Source organism: Meleagris gallopavo, chromosome 3 (genome assembly GCF_000146605.3).
Source record: "Meleagris gallopavo isolate NT-WF06-2002-E0010 breed Aviagen turkey brand Nicholas breeding stock chromosome 3, Turkey_5.1, whole genome shotgun sequence".
Taxonomy (NCBI): domain Eukaryota; kingdom Metazoa; phylum Chordata; class Aves; order Galliformes; family Phasianidae; genus Meleagris; species Meleagris gallopavo.
In genome coordinates this window covers 77,295,286-77,318,300 of record NC_015013.2, presented here as the reverse complement: position 1 = coordinate 77,318,300, position 23,015 = coordinate 77,295,286, and the positions used below count along the sequence as shown (strand labels likewise).

The following is a 23,015-nucleotide window of genomic DNA, read 5'->3' as shown; positions in this document are numbered from 1 at the left end:
AATCAGATACTGATTACAGCTGCCGAAAGGGAGCAGTGTAGTTCAAAAAACAAGGAAGCACCACTTCCTTTCTTCCTGTAAAATAACAAGATTACTATTATTAACCTGTGTTCCAAATGACTTCATGTGGATGGCTGCCATAGGTGCACTAATTGGAAGTGATCCCAATACCACTACCCACGACAGCTAACAATGCCTGTTTTCCAAGTGCTCCACCTGCATAATGACCTCCACAGAAGCAAGGTGCCCGGGATCACCTACGTACCAAGGTGTTGTTGTTGAGATCCATCTTCCCGGTGAAGGGCCCCCACGTCGTCCCCACTGGGAGCTGCTGCCGGCTCTGGACCTTGCGCTCCCCATCCTTCTGGACCACCTCCAGTTCCCCTGCAAGCAAAGAGCACAAACAGTGTTTAGAGTGTTCACTCCTACCCTGACAGCAGACACCTCCATGTTTGTTATGTATGCATGGCATTCAGAGGATCCCTGGAATGAGAATTAATTATACTTGTCTGAAAAAACGACCAATCTGTTCATCCTGCAGAAGAAAAACAAAACTCTTTCTTTACAGTTCTATTCAAAAGTGATCTAGAAGATTACATTTTTTTCTACTTTTCACAGGCAATATGGTTTGAAGCCAGAAGAGTGGACTCAAGAAAATTCTTAAAAAATGCTGAGGAGGGGGAAGACGATAGCTGAGAGTGCAACAGCCCCTGGTACATGAGCCTCCATGATCCATTTCACTGTCAGAAGAGCACACTCTGAAGCATTTGGCTCCCAAATACTTTTTAAACATATTTCACAGTGAGAAAATCCAGAGCATCTCCACTGATTTTGAAGACACAACTAAAAATATTTACTAGGATTAATTACAACAGTAGAGATTTTGAACAGAGTGATGTACAGGAAGTAATAGTTCAGAATTAGGCCAAAAATAATTTAACTTCCAGATTAAGATTTTAACACAACATGCAAAAGAAATGGAGGGATAAAGAGTGGCTTTTTTTTTTTAATTCTTCCTTTTTCATATGGATATTTTATCTTAGAAAGTACAGACTTTAAATTTAACCTTAACATGTTACTTCAGTTCACTTTAACTTCTCCAGTTTTGTTCATTTTATTACAGGATTGAAAAAAAGGACTCTGGATAACTCTTTGCAAAGCAATTCCCTCAAGAAGTCTGTTTTCCAATGAACAAATACTACAGTTAAAAGTGCAATAGCAGCCACATTCACATGCAAAATGACACATTTTTAGCGTTCTCTAAAACAATAAAAATAAATTCTGTTTTCCAACTTCAAGAGGGATGAGACTTAGCAGCGGTGGTGGATTTAGTGCTTTCCTCGTCAATCATTTCACATTTGCTCGAGTTGTTACCCAGGTTTGCCTCCTTGCCGGTGGGCACAAAGGCTGAAAATTGGCTGCAGCCCCCAGATGTGCAGAATTTCCCCCGCCTCTTTGCACCCCTGCTTCTGCCGTCTGCTAAGTCCCCTTCCTCCCTCCGAGCAACAGCACTGCCTGCCGTTTGCAGCAGCACATCCCTTCTCGACAGCTCTCCCCCTATCAGGGCCATGCATTTGCACAAGCAGTGGGAAGTCCAACTATGTAAGAAGTAAACTCATCCCAGATTTAGAACTGGCAATTGCTGAGAAATTAACCTTGAGTTTGAGGAAGTGAGTAACTCCTCCTGGCTTGCAGGCAGTCTCCACAGACTTCCCCCAGTGAGCCATTCCCATAAACGCCTGCATTTATGCATCTGCCAGGCTGCAAAGGTTCTCTTGAGTTAATCTTGACCATTTTTCCAAAAAGGAGACTTGATTTCTGCTTCCACTTCCAAGCACAGAAATCTAAATTCCACCTCTGAGTGCTGCAGATTACAAAACTACTCTATGTAAAATCGTGCATCAGGTCCTCCTTGCAAACTGGAACAAATCTGGGAAATAGAGCTGTACCAGTTTACAAAAGCTTGCATGTATGCGGGTGAGTTATTATCATGACAGGGCTCTGACAGCTTAAATGGCAGTATGTAAGCAGCAAAGCTTATTATGGATACATTATATGTCATTTACATATGTGGTATATATGCATCCTAACAGAAATATACATATATATGCACTTTTTTTCCTTCTCACAGGTACATGGTCACAAATCATTTGAACCTTAAAACATCTCTTTGTATGTTAATTATGGAAGACAGGAATCTTTCTGGTAGTGCAAAGCAAATTGATCACTTACACATACTGCAGCATTTTCTTTCTATACAGAGATGAAAACTATACTTGCTTTTACACCCTAAAAAACAGCCACGTCTATGGACATGTCACATTTAACTGATACCAGAGGAATCATGAGAATCTTTGAAAACCCTTTTAAAAAATAATTCAGCCTCCCTTTCTGCCACTGACATTTTTCATCTGAAAAGGGTTCAGACACAGTCAAACAGTGACTTCTTATCTGTACCTGTGGATTTACAAGCAGGCCTGTCTTTTAATGGATTAAGAACGACAAACTTGGGGCAGATCATCCAGTGATATCCAAAAACCTACCTAAGTTTTAAGGAACACATCATTACACTTTATATTTTAAATAAGATTAATAACACAAATCTTATATCTGATAAGTATTTCAGGTTTGAGGCAGACATAAAAATGAGCTGCTGTTTTCCAAAAGTGTATTTTTTTCCTCCCTTTGAGAGTTGAGTAAGTTAATATAAATTCTTTCTCTTTTGTTACAGTCCCATGTTGTAGTTTGGGCAGTACCTTCCAGGATGTATTAATGCACTGGATGCACTGCAGATGGGATGGCAACATGCAGAGCTGTACTGGAGTTGTTGTATTTCCCTTGCACCAAGACCACCATAACAGAAAGCAGCAGATTGCAAACAGAATTACACATCATGTTGCTTCATAACCATTTTTTCCTTGATCATCTTTTTCTAAATAAGATAAATTTCTCTATGGTACCAGTAACAACATCCATTTTTAATATGATGGATGTATGCACGTGTTAGGAGTTGTAAAAAATAACCTGCTAAAGTGTTCTGGCAAACACATGTGTTTAGGTTACACTCAAGCAAGGTGCAGCACATTACAATTTGATCCTTAGCAAGATCATTGTCACCAAAAATTGTTGGTCAAGAAAGAAAATCTAATGCAAAGGGAGGATAATTTAAAAAATTATACAGCAAAGTAAGGTCTACAAGCATCTGCTAAGATTATTTTTTCCTACCGGATCCATCTTTATCCCTTTTGTAGAATCATAGCATACACTCCTTTGTCTGCACTAAACAGGGAAAGACCAGGGGCCGATAGAAGGGTTTGTAAAAGAAAGACTGCAAATGTCACTATTAAAAATCCTCTGATGAATACCCCCTGACCACTGAGCAAAGACTTGGCAACTTTCCTGCGTTCATTTACAATCTTTTGCTCCTCTGAAATTTCGTATTTATTAAATGGTATCAAAACTGTGATAACAGATTACATCAGGAAGAAATTTCTATGTCATACTAGCACTGGCAGCTATAAGAGCAAAGCCTCAGCTAGCATTGACTCTTCACAGGTGAAGTAGTGTTTTTTTATTATTATTTTGGAGGATTTTTTTGTTTCTTTCCTCAGCTTATACTTCAGGAGCACACTTATTTTCAGCTTGCTGAGTAAGTTTATACAAAATATTTGAGACACATAGTATGGGCTAATCAATTTTGGTAAAAGATAATGCTGTTAGTGCTGTGGGCTGTTTCTCTTATCTTGTTGATGTAGCATACTTTTAAAGTCTGTGATTACTCAAAGACTTATGATAGCTGCACTGTAAAAGAAGCCCCAAGTCATGACTCACTAGTAGAGCTACAAAACATCCCATGGCTTTTAAGATATTAGGCCACCTTGGTGGATACAAAACCAGAATGAAATGACTCAATTTAGGACTCTTTCCTGACATTAACATATTGTCTTAAGCATGTCACAAAGGGCTTGCATAAAACAGGAGGTGGAGGGTTAGTTTAACTTTGACTTCTTGCTTAGCAAGATCAGGATCATTTTTAAAATTCACGTATAGTGTAGATGAATCTGACAACAACTTTTGACCCTTAGGAGGATTTGACCACAGTTTGAATACCAGAAGAATTCAACTGTATATAGCATTTCTGAACAAAAGAGCTCTGGCTTTCATCCACCTGCCCACACTTTGGAACAATAAACAGAGGAGTCCATATCTGGAGGTGAGTGAAGAGCTGAGTTTTAGGATAGAAAAAGGACATTACTTCGTTCAGAAATAGCTTTACCAAATTTATAAATGTTTAACATTTCTAAGCAAGTCACTGATAGCTTTGGCTGCAGTAGGGCTTTTTGTTTTGTTTTGTTTGTTTTTGTTTTTTATCATGAATAGCTCTCTAAGTGGTGTCAGCTAAAAAGGATGAGCAAGCTCTTTCTCCGCTACAATTAGGGACTGGTTACTTGACATGCACTAGCAAATGGCTCCTTCTTTGCATATTTCCTATGCATAGCCACCTGGCTCCGTTAATGAATATTTTTGCACAGCAGAGTAATAGTGTGTGTCATAGTTTCAAACGAGGACAGCTCTGAAGTCGTAGCTAACGAGTGGAAAACACTCTCACAAGTTCTTAAACGCTGCCCAGCCCAGATCCAAAGATCTGCCAGCATCGCTGTGTGCACAGAACAAATTTGTAATTAACGCTGGAACCAGCTAATATGTTTACTTTTGCACACAGCAGTTCAAAGAGGACACAGAACTATCCTTCTTCCACTCATGTGATCCTTAACGAGGCATGTCCAATATGAAATGCTCATCCACTTGCTTGGCAAGCATAAACTGCATTATTGAGATACCTCCTCTAAATTCTCCTCCCTCAATTTTCAAGTCTCTGAGACATAACACACTCTAAACTACAGTTTCGAACATAAACTTGAAATATGGCATTCTCTATTCAAGTACTCCAGTCAAACCCTGATAAATCAGGCTGGCCATGCAGTGATCTTATCCGTTCTGACTCTTTAATAAATCGAACCTTGTAAGTTCACGCTGTTGGAAGTTGTCACTAAATGAAATTGTGACCTTATCCGATGTGTGAACTTATCCTGCTGACAACATTTACTGTGTGGATAAGAACAAAAAAAAAACCAAAAAAAAACAAAAAAACAAGCAAACAAAAAAAAAAGACTTTGGATAATTTGATCTTAGCCATATGTAACAGATGGGATATTTCTGATGTTCCATTAATGATTTGCCTATGATGAGGATACTCTGAAAAAAATAATGTGCTTCATAGGTAAGAGTTAGGGACATGGGCAGCAGCACTGGAAGTGCACAAAGAGGTAGTGGATGACAGCAGTGAATCGGAAGCTATCAGCCTAACACGAAGAGCTTTGAATTAGTTTGTAATTATACTGGAAAAGATAACATAATGGAGGTGGCAAAACAGAAACACTCCCTTTTCACAGGACATATTCAATAGCCAAAAAGTCTAAAACAAGTAACTGGGAGTCTGAAGCAGTAACCCACAATGTGTTAAACCATGGCACTTCATGATGAATGAACGAACGAATGAATGCATGAATACTGCACCCCCTTTCAGTACCAACTGGAAAGTTGCCACCACTGTTGTGGGGGCGGGTTGGCTAAAAGAACAATTCACGCGGCTATGTTATGAAAAGGGCCAACCATCTAACATCATCAAGTCTGTCTGCCAGGGATTTAACACATCCTTTTACCTAATTCAGCCCAGGAATGTGCTTGAATCCACATCTCTCCACTGCTGATATCTCTACAGACAGTCACCAGCTCAGTCACCCTGAAATGGGAAGATCTGGGAAGTTTCCAGGTAACATTTAACTTGCAGCACTACAAAGTGCATTCTGCAATGCAAGCACTGTAACTATCTTACTAAAAAGACTCACACATATATGGAATCCAAATGCTAAGTTACAATCAACTCTGAAAAGAATTTTATAATTTCCTTTGCAGTAAGAAATGCATTTCAAGGGCTGTCCAGAACCAATTACAAAATTGAATTTTGCTGCTCTGAAAAACAGGACATAGGCCTGGCCACTGTTGAGGGATCCTTCCCTGCCCTGCTCCTCTCCAGTCCCTTCTTTTCCAAGGAGCAAGGCCAACAGGACTTTTTAGAGTGATGGCTCTGAGCAGATTAGACACAAGGATAACCCACAGGTAGCTTCAGGCCACCATTCTCCTCTGTATGGAGGCAGACATAGGCCTAGATAGCAGACACAAAGCAGGAGAAGCTGCTACACACGACTTCCCTCCTCAGTGAGCTGCTGAACGTTTGTGCTGCTTGCCAATGCTCTCATAGGGCATTCTAGGCAAGGATGTGCATTCTAGGCAAGGATGAGAAATGAAAAACCTTCTCCAACTTTGGTAACAAACACCTCACTGCTCTCTACGTTTCTTTATAGCACTGAAAGTCAGAAGCAGTTTATCTCTCCTACCTGCTGCTAGTACTGAAAATAGTAGAGAGAGCAGGTACTACCCTTATCTTCAACAGCACTGTCCTACAGTGGAAAATAAAGACAAGGATATTCTGAAAGTGAGGATAGGGAAAGAATAGACAGATATTCAGGAAAAAAGAGGACCATGGAAGGAGAAAAACAAAATCCAAAAACAAGGCAAGAGAGGGAGTATCTAAGGAAATAACTGCCTATAGTTTCAAATTAGGTCCAATCAGGATACAAGACAGCCTGGAGAAATGGAAATAGAAGATACTCAGGAAACAGAGGGAGGCAGAAGCCCTGCAGCAGTGAGGAAACACATTTGTACTTCCAGGCGTGAAACATATGGACAGAAGTGCATGAATTCACATTTAGAACCAGAATGTAAACACTATTATCCTACTTAGCCAAAGCATGTGTGTTGTTATAAGTACTTAATTTATAAGCTGAGCCACCGAAATAAACCATACTTCTTCTAATACCTCCTTGCTCAGCTGAATAATGGCTAAACTATACACATGAAGTGTATCAACACTGCACCCAGTGCTGCAATTTCACCTGACATCTGGTCTAAACCATTTTCTGTCTCCAAGTAGCCAGATAAGAATAGCTCAGTGCAGACAATTTTATTTTTTTTTTTTCCCTAAAGAAAAAGTTTCATTAGTGATTATTTAATATACACTATGCTCTGACTAATACCACCATACTGGTACAGTACTCCAGCTTGTTTAGCGAGAGCTTAGCTACAGGTACAAAAGCTGCACCAGATTCCCAACTGGAACACAGAGCTGAACTCAGTGATGTGAAGGCACATTATGCCCCACAACATTGGTGGTTTCAAAAGAAGTACATGCACTGGTACTTACAGTAAATACTTAAAATATAAAGTTGAGCTTTATTTGTAAGTTCTTCATTTGTTTATATAAATTCAATACAAAGGAAAGATTTACATTCCTATGGTGTCTCACACTCCTATAATGTACAGAACTAATATACACAACATCACATCCCACATTGGAAAAGCACAGACTTACAGTGGTGAGCACCTCTGCATCAAACATGACAATGTGACTTTGGAATTTCAAAGTGAGGGGGCTATTAATTCCAGAATTGCTAAACTGTAGTTACCTGTTTTCAAGGCTAAAGCTCAGCTATTATAAAAATACTGTTTTCTCTTGTTGGTTAGGAAGGAGTACATAAAGAATACTGCTGCTGCTAGAGTCTGTTTAGCTTCTTAGTGGAATGATTTTACTGAGCTATGTAGATTTATGTTATTTGGACTGTTTTGCTCAGCTTACAGAAACCTACTGAAAGAAAAGTGCACTTTTCCCTGACACAGTCCTGAAGAAGAGACAGTGCTTGCTATCTGCCAGCTATTGACCACAACAGAGACACTGCTATGTTCCTAAATTTGTAGTTGCCTTGTGCTCTAGAAATTGGAAAGAAAACCAGAACTACAGAAGGCTACAGCCAACGGAGCAACACGTGAAGAAGAAAAGATCCTTCTGTCTTCCCAATCATCCTAAAATCTGTGAAAGTTTGAGATCTATTCTGATTTATGATGGCTCTGTACCCTACTCCATTGCTAGTAACACAGACATGCATAGTGCTGTAATTCTTCCTACTGAGGAAACTCAAAAAGGAATCTAATCAAATTACTTCAGGATGCTCAGGTTTCTCCAAATCCAGTCACAAAAAGTTGCAAGTTAAATTTTAGTCCTTTCAATTAAAGAAAAGCCATCATGATGAAATCCCAACCTCAAGATGAAATCAGCGGTAACCAGCGTTAGCTTTGAGTCCACTTGTTACAAGAGCAGTTTCCGCCTTCATTATCAAATTACAAATCTGATACAAGAAGAAAAAATATTTTGTTTTTGTTTCTGTTTTTGTTTTCTAATAGTTTTCCATCTTCACATCTAGGATGCAGAGTTGAAAAGGTTTTATACTCGCTGCAGATGCTGTGGAAAAATAGGAATAGAGACATTGACAAAAATACAACAAACAAACACCAACAACAAAAGCAACCAAAGCAGCTGAAGAGCCCTCTCTGCAATTTCCCATGAGAGAAGTACTGTACTCTCCATTCTCACATAGACACTCTATAGTGGCAGAAAGGATTCCCAATTATACTCTAACACTGTGCAGAGCCAGTGAGTTGAGTAGCCACTTTATCCCAGACACATGCAGCTTGCACAGCTTTGCTGCCTCTCTCTCCATCACAGATACACAATACAGAAATGCCAGACTTGGCAAGAGCAGGCTGATGATATTACTGAAGAGGGTTTCTTGATAAGATCACCGTCTGTTTCTAGACTCTCGGGTTTGCTCCCTTCCTCAGCAGAGGAACAGCCGCCCCTGATAAATGTCCCTTTGTGTGCAGATTCTCCCCAGTGTATGCAAAGACATTTCAGTCCTGAGTCAGTCTGGTTTTTCATTTGCTTCATATAGCCAAAATACAGTAAGAAGTATATGAAACATCTATGTAAAATAATAGAAAGTAGAGATAATTAAGCATAAAGCTTATTTAATTCAGATTCAAACCTTTCAAAAGATAAACTATTCTGCAAACAGAAAACTCAACATTTCATCAATCTTTTCCAGGACTTTTTGGGATCCTTTTAGCTGAAAGATGTCTTCTTTTTATTTTAGATCTGGACAATATTAGATTTACATATTGTGCTTTCTAACAATATTCCATATGCCATTGTATCCCCAAACAATTTTATAGGATTTTTAATTGTTTTGTTTTTATTTTTTATTTTTTTATTTTTTTATTTTTTTTTTACTGAAGAATATCCAGATAGCTTGTGTTAGTGAATGCAGAAATCTACTAAAGTTAGCTTAACATGAAGATTGCCTCATAAACAATAATGTTATGAAATGTATTAAATGAACTAAAATGTTTTGGAAAGTATTCTTTATAAGTCTAAAAGCAGGAGAAAGTGAGATCATCTGTGACTGTATCTGCAGTGTCTTCTCAGTTTACAGTACTTATGCTTAGGCATAGGAGGATCTATTTTCATCTCTCATTTGTGTAATAGCAGATGAAGTTATTTGCTTTCCACTAGATATGCATGCTCCGAGCTATAAAATCACTGCTTGGATGCTGATTTTTAGCTCAGAGTTTCTAAGTCAGAGTACCCAAATGTCTTACAAAAGAAGATGCTTTAACATGATTTCCCTGTTTCCTTTCAATGTTTGCAACACATTTATGAAAGGAGGAGAGTAAAACAAAAAAATAACTCCACAAAGACTCAAATTTATCAGTGTTTAGTGTGACCATCCAAAAGATTTAGTTACTGTGAGATTAGGAAGGAGAAAGGGGGGCTGGAACAAAGGGAGATTGAATGCCATGCTCCAGTGCATGCATGCAATATATAGTTCCATCCATTATAATTATAATTTATATGAAAAGTAAAATTATTATAAATAGAGATAAATGTAGTATAACTATAATGTACAATATCAAGATTCAAATTAATCATTTCTTTGCACTTGCTGGGGATGGCCATGCATAACAGACACATGGCTCTGCACTGCTCCAGCACTCATGAGTTATGTGCTTATCTACATCTTCTATGATCAAGCACCAGCAGTGACCAACACAGCTTTTCGCCACTACTGCCAGACAGGGAATGACTGCTGGTTTTGGACACAGACCAGTGCCCTCACTTGCTTTTTCCATGCTTCAGACTGGACTATTACACTGCTTTCATATGTGACTATATCTTACTGTAGCTGGGACTTTGAAGCTGGTGTAAGGAGTGATGCCCATTTATAAGGCAGACTATGTAACTACCAGTGAAATAAGCCCTTGAAGAGAGATTGAGCAGAAGTTCTGTGCACTACCTAAATCCTACCCTGAGGATAACATAAGACTTAAGTAGAATACTGGCCTTGTGGCAGCCTTCCATACAGGAGTGATCTTGACCTTCACATGCATAAGGCCCAGGGACATCATGTGTGTAAAGCATATCCCAAATTATTTTGGCTTACAAGCTTCCCCTTTAGGAGTGCAGGCTCTGAGCAAGCCATTGCTGCTCAGTCAGATGCAGTGATCGGGGAGCTCAGTGAGCAGCCCCAGCTGGCAAATAGGGTCTCCAATGGAGCAGGAGCCTACAGATGATGCCATGTCATTCTCCTGGAGCTGACTCCCTAGTCTGACTTCACTGCCTGGGTTTTATCTCTGTATGCAGTGACTGAAAACAAGCCCACATCCTCTACAGCCTTAGTGAAAATTTCAGCCTCAATAAGTTGTTCGGGGCCACAGAGTGAGTCAATGCTGGCAAAAGAATCAGGACTCCTCACTGTCTCTAACAGTTGCAATCATTGCTTCGGGAAATGTCACAGAGTACATACAAGAAACTTATCATTTTGAGGAAGTAGGAAAGTATTTCTGGCAAGACACAGCCATTAAATAGGAAGTATCAACAGAAATCAAAAGAATTATAACTCAGAATATATATGGGCTACGGAATTATTTTGTCTGTGAAGAATTAAAACTGCCTCTATAGTCTGATCTTTAAAAATAATGTTAATTTATCTTATCCTTTTATTGTGAAATAATTTAAGAATCTAGGAAGTGTAGACTGCTATTAAGTGTTTTGAGATAAATTACTTAAGTACACAGGAAAGAATCACATTGAAGAGGCTGCAGGTTGACATCTTCATTTTCTCGCTGATAAAATTGACAGCTTACAAAATAATATCATATAAGTATAATATTATAAGAACTGCCCTAAAATATATCTGCTACTTTTCATCCTCTCCAGTTAAAAAAAAAATAATAATCATTTACATTAACTCAAAGAACGAAATTTCTATTTTGGCCATGACTATTATTTCAATATACATAGATAACTTTAAAGTCAATAATGCTTTTGTGATAGGAACAGACAATTTGCTGTACAGTGAATACTGGAGAAGGACAGTTCTAGTTTACCAGTTGATTTTTTCTCATGTTTTAATCACACTTAACAACTTACATGAACAGGCTATAGAAAACATTAACTTAACCAGATTAAAAAATCTCAACAAACGTATCTCACTTTTACATATCCAAGGGTGGAGACAGCCATTTCAAAATCAAGCATTACAACACTGGGAAAAACCTGAACCTCAACACAAGCCCTCTGAGCCTTGAACCAGCCCCTCTTGCTGACTGCAGGACCTCAGTGTAAAAGTCAGTTTGCATCCTGCTTCATGTCCCACAGACAATGTATCCTCATCTTTGGCAGCAGGCTGGCCAACCTACTGAGGCAGGCTTTAAACCAGGCATGTTCAACCTGCGGGCTGTAGGCTGCATGTGGCCCAGCACCACTCACACCGCAACCATACCCTGCCTACACCATCATGGCAGTGGGTCTTCCCACCAGGGCCCGGCCTTGAGCACCAGAAGAACATAGGTGTGTCAGGAACACACCTGGGCTGGAACCGGGACATGAGACAGTGCGGTGGCAACTCAAGTGATGGCAAATAAGTGTAGGGATTTTGATACATTGGCTTGAGAATAGGTTTCAAGATTGCCAAAAGAAACATCAATTTCTGGTTTATTTGTGACTTCATTTTCAGTCAACATAAATACACTACCTGTGAATTTTCAAATTGAATGTACAGAGTTGCAATTAAATATGTTATCTTGTCTCTTTCCAGACTTTTATAAGTTCTCTCTTACCAGAGAGAAATATCCCTCACTTCACAGTCATACCTTACTTGTGTCACCGCTTTGGCATTAGGTACATTTATGAAAAACTGTTTTGAGGAATGAAGCACAGGAAGAGTAAAATTTCATCAGAAGTCTCTACTGAACACCCTGAGAGCTCACTGAGAATTGCAGCTACTGCCATCAAATCAGACTGAGGTGTTAGTTTCACAAAAACAAGGCCAAATACCCCACTAGTTTTATGCTTTCGTTGCCCTTTTTTTCTATATGTTTTAATAAAAATCATTAAAAATTAAAATAAGTTTTGTTATTTTATATACAGTAACTATAGTATATATTTAATATTTAAATATTTAAGGACTGCTCTAAAACCGATGCCTCCTATTTTATTATGTTGGCCCACATCAAAGGCAGATGGTGGTGGTATGGCAGTAGAGCGTGAACCTTCTCACCAAAATTCTGTTACACTTTGTTAACTTGTGACAGATGGCAGCAGAGGGGCAGTCTGGCAAAATGGTGGCTGACAGGAAAGTACAGATTAGGAAAAAGTGTGGAGTTGAATTTCTCCATGCTGAAAAAACGTCATCAGCACTTATTGAGTGTTTGTAGAGACCAAAGAGTGGATGTAAGCCTGGTGAGGTGGTGGGCAGTGCACTTTTGCAGTGACATCAGCAGACGTTAGGTAATCTTCACTGGCACACATTTTATAAGCACAGTGTACATGCTCCTGTTCATTGCTGGAAAAAAATGCAAAGCTAATGGTGGTGACTATGTTGAAAAACAGTGCTTTAAAGCTGAAAATTTGCTCAGTCAAACAGTGTTATTATGTTCTTTGTATCTTTTGTTGTTTCCATGGAAATAAATAGGAGGCATTACTTTTAGAGTGACCTATGTATATGTGGCCCAATACAACTCCTTTTCACTCACAACACTGCAACCAGCTGGAGAATAAGCCAGGGCAACCAGAACAGTGAAAAATGTTCCTTAACTGCTTCCTGTGACATAAGCCAGAAGGCCAGTCACCTCAAGGATATTTATAGCTATGGGGGATCCTCTTGCATATCTCTAGGGAAACCAGCATCCTCTGCTCATTTTCCTTCTCTGAACTGCCCAAATATCAATGCATGCAGCATGCAACATGGAATGCAACAGGAAGAACAGGTTCTTCTGGACAGTTCCCAGAATGCTATCATGTATGGTTATGTACTTTTTAGGAAAGACAGACCAGCTAGGTGAGGCAGCGGAGTTGCTTTTTATGTGAGAAAACAACTAGAAGCTCCATCCCTGAAGCTCTGCCTAGCAGTGAATGATGAACAAATAGCTTATGAATGAGAGTTAAGGGGCAGGCCAGTATGGGTGACGCAGTTATAAGCATTTACTACAGTCTGCCTGATCAGGATGAGGAAGTTAGTGAGGTCTTCTACAGACGGCTTAAAGTAGCCTCAGGATTACAGGCATTGGTTCTCATGGAGGACTTCAACCACTCGTATTTGCTGGAAAAGTAACAATACCATGCACACACAGTCCAGGAAGATCCTGTAGTACATGGAAGATAACTTTCTGGAGCAGTTAGTGGAGGAGTCAGAGAGGAGAGGTGTGCTGCTGGACCTTGTTCTTACAAACAAGGATTGACTGGCTGGGAAAAGTGAAAGTTTGTGGCAGCCTTGGATGCAGCGACGACGAGATAGTGGAGTTCAGGATCTTACACGTGAGAAACAGGGCAATGAGTAGGACTGCAACTCTGGACTTCAGGAGAGCCAACTCTGACCTTTTCAAGAGAGCTAGTTGATATTCAAGTACCACTTCTTCGAATCCCAATTGGATGCACCCACAAGCGCTCAGGGAGATGGCAGAAGTGACTGCCAAGCCATTCCTTATCATCTTTGAAAGGTCGTAAAGAAGGGTCGTTGTGTCCAGTTCTGGGCTCCCCAGTTTAATAAAGACTGGGATCTCCTAAAAGGAGGCCAGTAGAGGGCTACAAAGATGATAAAGGGACTAGAGCATCTCCCATATGAGGAAAGGCTGGGTCTGCTTGGCCTGGGGAAAAGACTGAGGGGGGATCTGATTAATGTTTATAACATCTAAAGGGAGGTGGGAGGCGAATGAATGAGCTAGGCTCTTCTTGGTGGTGTGCAGCAATAGGACAAGAAGTGATGTCCTAAAACTAGAATATAGGAAGTCCCATACCAACAAGTGGAAGAACACCTTCATGGTAAGGGTGACAGAGCACTGGAACAGGCTGCCAAGAGAGGTTGTGGAGTCTCCTTCTGTGGAGATATTCAAGACCCTTCTGGACACCAACCTGTGAGACCTATTGTACCTGCTTTAGCAGGGGAGTTGGACTTGACCAAGTTCATCTCTTGAGGTCCATCCTGACCCCTGCAATTCTTTGAGAATGTGAGAGGTGCCTGAGGGCTTAAGGAAAGCCATTGCCACTCCATACTCCAAAAAAGCAAGGAGAAGCTGGGAAACTACAGGCCAGTCAGCCTCACCTCTGGGAAAATGGATGGAGAAGCTTATTCTGGTTGTCATCTCCAAGAAAGTGGAAGAGGAAAAGGTTATCAGGAGTAGTCAACATGGATTCGCCAGGGGGAAATCATGCTTAATTTCTCCAATAGCACACTCATCCAGGTGTTAAAATAGACATTCATGAGGAGAATGTTACAACATATCAAAGCTAATAGGTAACCAAAGATGAGAAAGTAAGACCCAGAGCAGTTCTCATACAGAAATAAAAAGTCTGAACTTCTTATCATGAGTAGAAGCTTAATAATATGGAGGGAGATTTTCTATTTTTACTTTTCAGTCAGTCGTCCTAGTTATAAATCCATGTTTCTCCCAAAGTTTTTTATTTTGATTTGTTTTGTTTTCAGAACAGATACCACCTCTGAAGCCTCTATTCAAACACTGTAAAAGCATTCTGAAACTACCTCTAGGTACTGTCAGCAAACCTTGAGGTACTGCCTCTGAGCAAGGCTGCAGTTTCCAGTAAGTCAGCGACTACATTTCACCAGGTCCTACAATTACCATTCACTCTGTCTGGACTGGATAAAGAATAATAAAAATGAAATAAGCTAAAGATATTTCCTAACAGAAAGATTAAATGAAGACAGAATAGTGAACAAAAGATTTCAAAGATTGAGTGCTCTCATATACGAGAGTATATGTATAAATATAAATAAATATAAGCAGTTTAAAAAGTCTGTGACTCTGCCAATAAGGCCATAGTATATCTAGATACTTTTCATTTGTTCATGCTTATCCTTCTGGTAAACAGTAAAGAGCAATGAAAATTGCTTTCTAAAATGAGAGAGGTGCAGATATTCAAAAGGCAGTGCCAAAGACACATGTATAACTCAATCCTCCGCTCACTATCATGTAGTACTTTGTCACATACATCACAAGAAACACTTCCAAGAAACTGAAACGAACTAAATGCATGTGCATTTTAGGGAAGACTAGGGAAGATCTTGACAGACCTAAGCTTTGTGAATTGGATCTTAGCCTACATCCTATTGGAGCTTCAAAATCACTCACAATCTGTGAGTGATCATCACACTCAGGATGTAACGCTTCCTTTCTCTCACCTTTTATTGACCTGTTCTTTTTAGATAGCAAGCTATCCAGAGTGCGATCAATAATTGTACTTGCATCCATACATGTGCTTACAAAAAAAAAAAAAAAAGTAAAAGCCCATTCACGCAGATATATAGATACACATTATTTAGAGATAGATATGTGTATACACAAACATTTTTATGTATCTATAAAGTATAGTATCTAGGATAAAAAGAATTCCTTGTCAAAAGAAACCAACAGCTTTTAGGTGATACTGTAATACACACAACAAAAACAACATATCTTGGCATTTTGAAAAGGATGCCTTTTTCATGTATGCTCCGTATCTTCTGTCTCTAGGCCTGCAAGAGGGCTTTGATTATGTTTCTGATATATATTTTGTATCATTTTGGAGAATGGCTAAACAAAGCTCAGTCATCACATCCTCTCAATAAAGTGAAAAGATAGAGAAAAAGAAGACTACTTTCATGTAAGTTATTTACAGTTGGAGGTCATTGATTTCACTTCATCTAAATTCAACCACTATGTTTTTAGTCTTGAAATAATTATTACTATATATATATATATATTTGTTTATATAATTATTTTTATCTCTTAGGTACCCTCACAAAATAGCAAATTATACCCTTTGAAATACTGAAGAGTCCAAAATTTACAAGAAACACACACACAGAAAACATTCAATCCACAAAACACTTATCTGCCCCTGAAGCATACGTAGATCTCCTTTTCTATTGTAATGATATCTTGCTACAAATATTTAGACCAATTAAAATTATTTCAATTTGAGTGGCAGCCCTATCTTCATTGTTGTTCTAAAATAAATGTCACATTTTCTTCCTTTTTAGATTCTTCTTTGATCCCATGAATTTTTTTACCTATCATTCTTTGACTTTTAGACACCTCCCGACAACAAAACATTGGCAGTCCATGCAATAAAATAACTGCTGTTTCTTGTCATGAACAAATGTAATAAAACCTCTAACAGCAAATCAATGTCTACACTTTGTAACTAGTGTAATTATGGAAGGAAGAGGCAAGCAAATCAATATTGAGATTATGAGTTCAAGCTTTAGGTTCGTCAGTCATTCCTAATAGCTGTTCATATTTTGCACATTCATAGAGCACTTGGAAGAATAAAACATTTCTCCTTGTAACCTACTACATGGAACTTACTTATAATATTACTTATAAACAATGAACTTCCGTATCCATAAAGTTTTAAGTATTTTCATGGAGAATCAGAGGTATCACATCTCACCTGTCCTAAGCCAAGAAAGCTTGGTATAAATAGTGCAGAATTTAAAAGCACTATACAATAAAGATACCAGTGTCTGACAAAACCATTATTTCACTGAGAGGTATGATACTTTCCTCTGAAAGGCAATAAAAAGTAAATTCCACACTGCACTGTACATAAAGAACAGTTAAAATGAAAAATTTGTTGTGTGACATCCCATGTTGTTAACAATATAGGCAGATCAAGATAAGTGAGTGGATTTGGATCATCATCAGAAGACACAAGGCCATATTTGCCAGTCTATTATGTCATGTTTCCTGAATTCATGAACCCAAGAGTGCAATATCTTTTCGTTGACATGATGGAGAAGTTACACTTTATACAGACTCTAAATATACAGGCGAGATAAATGAATTAAAAACAGCAACCATATTGTTTCTTTAAAATGTTTTTAAGCAATACAGCATATGGATAATTTTGAAGCCCACAGCACACAAACCATTAAGAAAATAGCAATGGAAAGCAAACTGGATTGCCAGATGATTTACATCAAATTAGCCCTTATCTTTGTAAACCAAAACAGTAGAAGAACACAAATGAAAAAATAATGCTTTGGAAATTCTTTAAAAGTTAAAAGCATCAAAATCACATGCACTATGTCTGGAATTGACAACTGATTCAAAATGTCATCCTCTCCCAAAAGTGATTTCACCCCATTTGGAAGAACCAAAATACTTAAGCACCAATTACTATTCACATTTTTCTTCAATCCTTCCCAGATTTTTTAAAAAATTGGTTCAAACAGTAATTCTAAGAGAAAATGATGGCAAGATTATTAGAAAATACCACAGTTACACACACACACACACACACACCCAAAACCCATAATAATAATTTTATTATTTGACCAACCCATCATATAAATTAGCTGCCTTGATCTAATTGCATTTATCTTCACTTACTAAAAATGTATATAATTTTGCACTTTCGAATCTATGCCTTAACAATATGCTAATTATACAGTTCAGATGATCTGGAAAGAAATCCATTTTGCACTGATGATATAAGGGAGTGACAGTACAATTTACATTAGGAAATGTTTTCTCATTTTTCTCAAAAATTGGTTTGCACTCAGCCGGAGAAATCTAAATTCGACCAACAGGCATCCCTCCCTGTTCTCCATGGTTACAAAATAACATGACAATCTGAACGATGAACAAGAAGCACATAAGAATGGGTTACAAAACTCCTCTGGACACAGGTACAGGCAGTCAATGTTTTCTTCTGTAATCTGATTAAATAGATGATTATTATATAGAACAATATTGAAATGCTAGTAGCAAACAATTGCCAGTGACAGTACTTGAAACATTTTGAATTTGCTGTTCCAAATGCTGAATACGGGGGCAGTCGGTCACTTCACATTCCTTACTTTAAGTGATGACTGCTAGCGGGAGAGACTACAATAAGGTTTTCCTTTTTGATTTTAGCAACAATATACTGCAGGCATGCTTTTGGCAAACATTTACCTGCAGCATTAATATCAACCTGTAAAGACTGAGCTTGAAAAACAGTAATTGCTTTGTTGTGATTTTCTTTTCTGTGTTCAAAGGATAGGGACAGCATCAACTGGAAGATTGCACAGTGAGAAAGCCACCTCTTAGCACATCAGCTACAGACATCTAATTACATGAAATCTGAGGGCTAAAAACAATCTTGATTTATTCATTTGGTTTGCAGCAATCTTGCCAGATATTTTAACCAAAAAAACAAAAAACTAAGCCAAAAACATACCCATGAGTCAGACTGCTGTGTTTTGGATTTGTGGGGATTTTGGTGTGATACATAGTTGTACAGATACAGCTGCACCACTGCTGGAATGTAGCCAGAGCCAACATAATAACAGTCAATCAGTACTAAACCCATACCTATGCACAGCACAGATAAACTTAACTCACTGTAATGACGTATCACAAATAAGACTAATTAGTATTTTGATAGACATACAGTCTAAAATAATCTAGTGTTCTGAAGTATAGATCCAGAGTTATTAAATATTAGTGAAAATAGAGGTTGAAACAAAGGAAAAATATCTACAAGGATGAGTCATTTGAGTAAATGATTACACAGTCACAACAACCACTTCTGCAATTTCATTTAATGAAGGATATTTATTTAAATAATTTAGAGTCAAACTATTAAATATTTCCATCAAACAATACTTGGCATTTTAGAAAGAACACTGCGGGTATAAGAACACCACCTTCAGACAATCATTTTCCAGCTTCTATTTGTGTTATAAATGTATTTCTCACAGGAAGGAGTAGAACTTGAACATCAAATTAAAAATAGCATTATTGGGAATCTTTACAGAAAGTGTGAAGACAAAAGTATGTAAGCCTGAGGATAGAAAAAATCCATCATAATATAATTCTACAAAATAAAGATGAGGTTAATCTGAAACCTGAGAAAATTAATATCAAGATTTTAATTGACCTCAGCAGGTTTCAGATTAGGCCCTGCATGTTCAACATGATGGCTCCGTGTAATTTTGCAGTGTTTCTCAAGAACGTTCACCCCATTACTTCTTAACCTTCTCTAAGTCGTTTTTCGATTTCCATCGAAAACTGAGATAACTGGAATTTATCTCTTCAGTTCCTTCCTTCTTTGCACAAACATACGGTCAAAGGCATTTTTTGAATATGCAAAAGCTAATTTTAATGATTACTGTTCTTCTTTAATTAAAAAATAAAGCCATGATGAATGTGAAATTCTGCAGTGATTTTCTCCGAAATATTTTAAGATGACAAATTGTGGTCTCTGCAAAACAAAAATTAAACAGGAGATCAGCGGTCATTTCCAATATACACATATTGCATTCATTATGTCAGAACATATCAATCCTTACAATAAGAACCACTCACATAGCATGTCAGTGGAATTGAAGGAATGGAGAACATCAGTGTGATCATTTAAAGTTCAATTCCAGCTGAAAGATTTGCTTCGGAAGTGATGGTATATAGACAATATAAAATTTTCAAGATTATGTTTTGCTTTTCAGATAACCAATTTTCAGGCTTTTCTGATTTTCATAGCTAGGATTCCATTGTAGATATTTTACCAAAATTGTCTGATGTTTGATTTTTATGGATAGAAAAAATGTGGGATTTTTGTATTTTTCTCCAGTAGCTTGGAATGCCAATAGCTTAACAGCTACTGACAACATAACAGCTCTTTCATTCTCACTCTATTCCATTAAACCAGAAAGCCACCCTCTAAAAAGAGTGAATTTGATCAGTATTTCAACCTGAACACACTTCACTGTTTCAGGCTTCATAAGCAGAAAACTAGAATGATAAATTAGACTCAGTATATCATGTCTCTGTTCACTTTCCTGGCACTATCTGCTTGAAGGCAAGAGAAGTCAAAATCTGCCAGTTGCTCTATCATAGTCATTTTAATGATACAAAAGCATGTACTATAAACAAGTTGAGGATAACTCTTTACAGTTGCCCTTGTCTCCCTGTTCCATTTTTTCTTTTATTTTTCTTTTTATGGGAGAGAATCTTAAAATGTTTGCAGAAGTTGAAGAGAGAATAAATTTTTAAAAATATTTAAAATATCTATAATGGAGACCAATGCTAAAGGCAATGTGTTCTAGAGAAAGGACAAGCATCTGAAGTACCCCTGTTGTATGGTCTCATGATTCAGGCATTTGACATTGCATACCTGAGAATTTCAGCATCTGTTCATGCCGGCTTGACTGATCCCTTGCACTACGTCTGTGAAACAGAATAAGGGAAAAAAATTCAATTCCCATAAATACAAAGCTGTGTCACCTGTATTCATCACCAGAATGTGACACTGTACATACACATATATGCAAATGATTACCTGATTTCTGTTGTCCAGTTCCAGAAATGCAGGCTGCTGTCAGTTTTCTACCTAGTACCACTGAGGCATTTCTGCTGCACTATTGGCAGCCTCAGATAGAAGAATATCTGATGTGCAGGACTCCATCAAGTGAAATTCCAATTTGTCCTTTTTATCTCATGATTGTTGGACTCTGAACAAGTAATAATACAAAATATCTCTCACCTGCAAACGATTTACAATAACATAATCAATAATGTATTTGCTGTGATACAATTTACTGTGCAAGAAAGTAGCTTTCAACATGTGGGAATATTTTAAAAGAAGAAATTCCAGTCATTATGACTTATATACTACTGCCTTCTCCCCTTTCACATATGTTTACATATGTAACAATTACACCAAGGCAACACTGTTCAGGAGCTCATTTACAAAACTCACCCACCACAACACAATGCACATAACAGAACATTTTCTAGGGATCTGCCCTAGAACCTTAAGGTTTATACTGTTGCATTGGACTTCACTTTCCACTGGAGGAAAGTTGCTACCAGTTATTCTACCTTCCCCACTCTGCAGACATTTTGCATATAATGACATTTCTAAGGCATCAAGTCCTATTGCTGAAGTCAATAAATGTAGAAGTACACTGTGTTTTGGACTTGTAGCTTGAAGAAGGGAAAACTGAAGCTGGGTAAATGAATGCTGGCCAAAGGACTGAATCAAAGCACTCTAAATTCATGATCTAAAGTGTAATAATGGACAGTTACCAACAGTTAGACAATGTAGGAAACTTGCTATTCCACCAAAACATGTTCACATATCTGAATCCTTAATTCTACATCATAATTTTTCTATACTAAACGATTTTCCTTCTCCTGAGCTGCACATTATTAATTAGTGAACATAATTATGTTGTAAATCAGATTATCTGTTGGAAAAAATAATTGAGAGAAGGTGGGCCGGAAGGGGGGTGAAGAGAAGGGTTACATGGGCTATTTATGTACCCGTGTATTACATATAAATGAAAGGAAGTGTAAGAGAAAAAAAAAAGGAGCAACTTTCTGTGGGTTCCCAGTGACTTTTCCTTTTTCTTTATTGGAAGTGTGTTCACATGCTCAAGGCTATGTAAGATAGGCAATGTAGGAGTAAAAGCTGTTTGTGCCTCCATTTCCTTTAATGAGAAATCCATTTGATACTGTGTGTTCCTTCAAGCAAACGTATCTCTTTTTATCAAACCATCTTAGTGTTACAAGTGCAAAACTAATTTACACAATACAACAGAAGTTCATCTTCACTATGCAGTGTCCTTTTTTTTTTTTTTTTAACTAAGGGCCTTTTGGTTTTCCTCTTAGGCCTTTCTTTTTGTTTCCACAAGACAGTATCAGAGAATCATAAAATTCAGCGTTACTGCAATAACTCTAACAGTGCCACAGACCTTGCAACTGAACCACACTTACACACTCCTATAGTAACTCCTCTGCATCTTTCAAGGACACCTTCCTGCTAACCTTTCAACCTCACAAGGGCCCATGCTCCAGCATCACCCAGCTGGAAATCCAGACATGCTGGCTCTTCTCCTTTACAACGTTCTTTGCATCCTATTTCTGAGGCTCCCTTCCTGCACTAGTTCTAGTTTACAAACTTCCATCCACTATACCTACAACTGTTTTATAATATGGAAGAGAGCCCCACTACATACAGTCTTACTCCACAGAGCAAACCATCGGTCCTATGGTGTATGAGACTGAAAGCAAGTTTAATTTATTATAGCTACTTTTTAATGAGAACTTTTTCTAAGGCAACGGTAGTTGAGGAGCTCATTTCTGTTGCCACAAGCTTCTTTGTCAGGGGACAATACTGATCATACTGCATACCATTTAATTTTTTTATTTTTTTTTTTAAAGCTTCTGTATTTTTTAACTTTTTTAAAGTTTCCTCCATTATATTAACATTTGATATCAAAAGTATGAAAGTAAAAATGCAATTCAGCAATTGTGGCCACTTCACTGCAAAGATTAAAAAATACTAAAAAATACTGTACCTGTGAGCAGGTAAAGTAGGAACAAGCATCTTGACTTTGCCTTACTCAATTCAAAACCATTAACAAATATGCATCCTTTTTTTTTAACATTACTATTTTCAAAATATAACTCTTTCAAAGTATAAAAATTGATTGAATTCTGATGATTCTAGATCCAAA

General features: G+C 37.9%; 1 long non-coding RNA gene across 1 annotated transcript; it reads right to left on the bottom strand.

Annotated features, from left to right (window-relative positions):
• Nucleotides 1-18,728: 18,728 nt before the first annotated feature.
• On the bottom strand, nucleotides 18,729-22,132 carry LOC104910428. Its single transcript, XR_793064.2, has 3 exons — nucleotides 20,834-22,132; nucleotides 20,669-20,721; nucleotides 18,729-19,759 (listed from the first exon to the last, which is right to left on the bottom strand). It is a non-coding gene; the product is annotated as an uncharacterized LOC104910428 (long non-coding RNA).
• Between the last annotated feature and the right edge of the window lie 883 nt (nucleotides 22,133-23,015).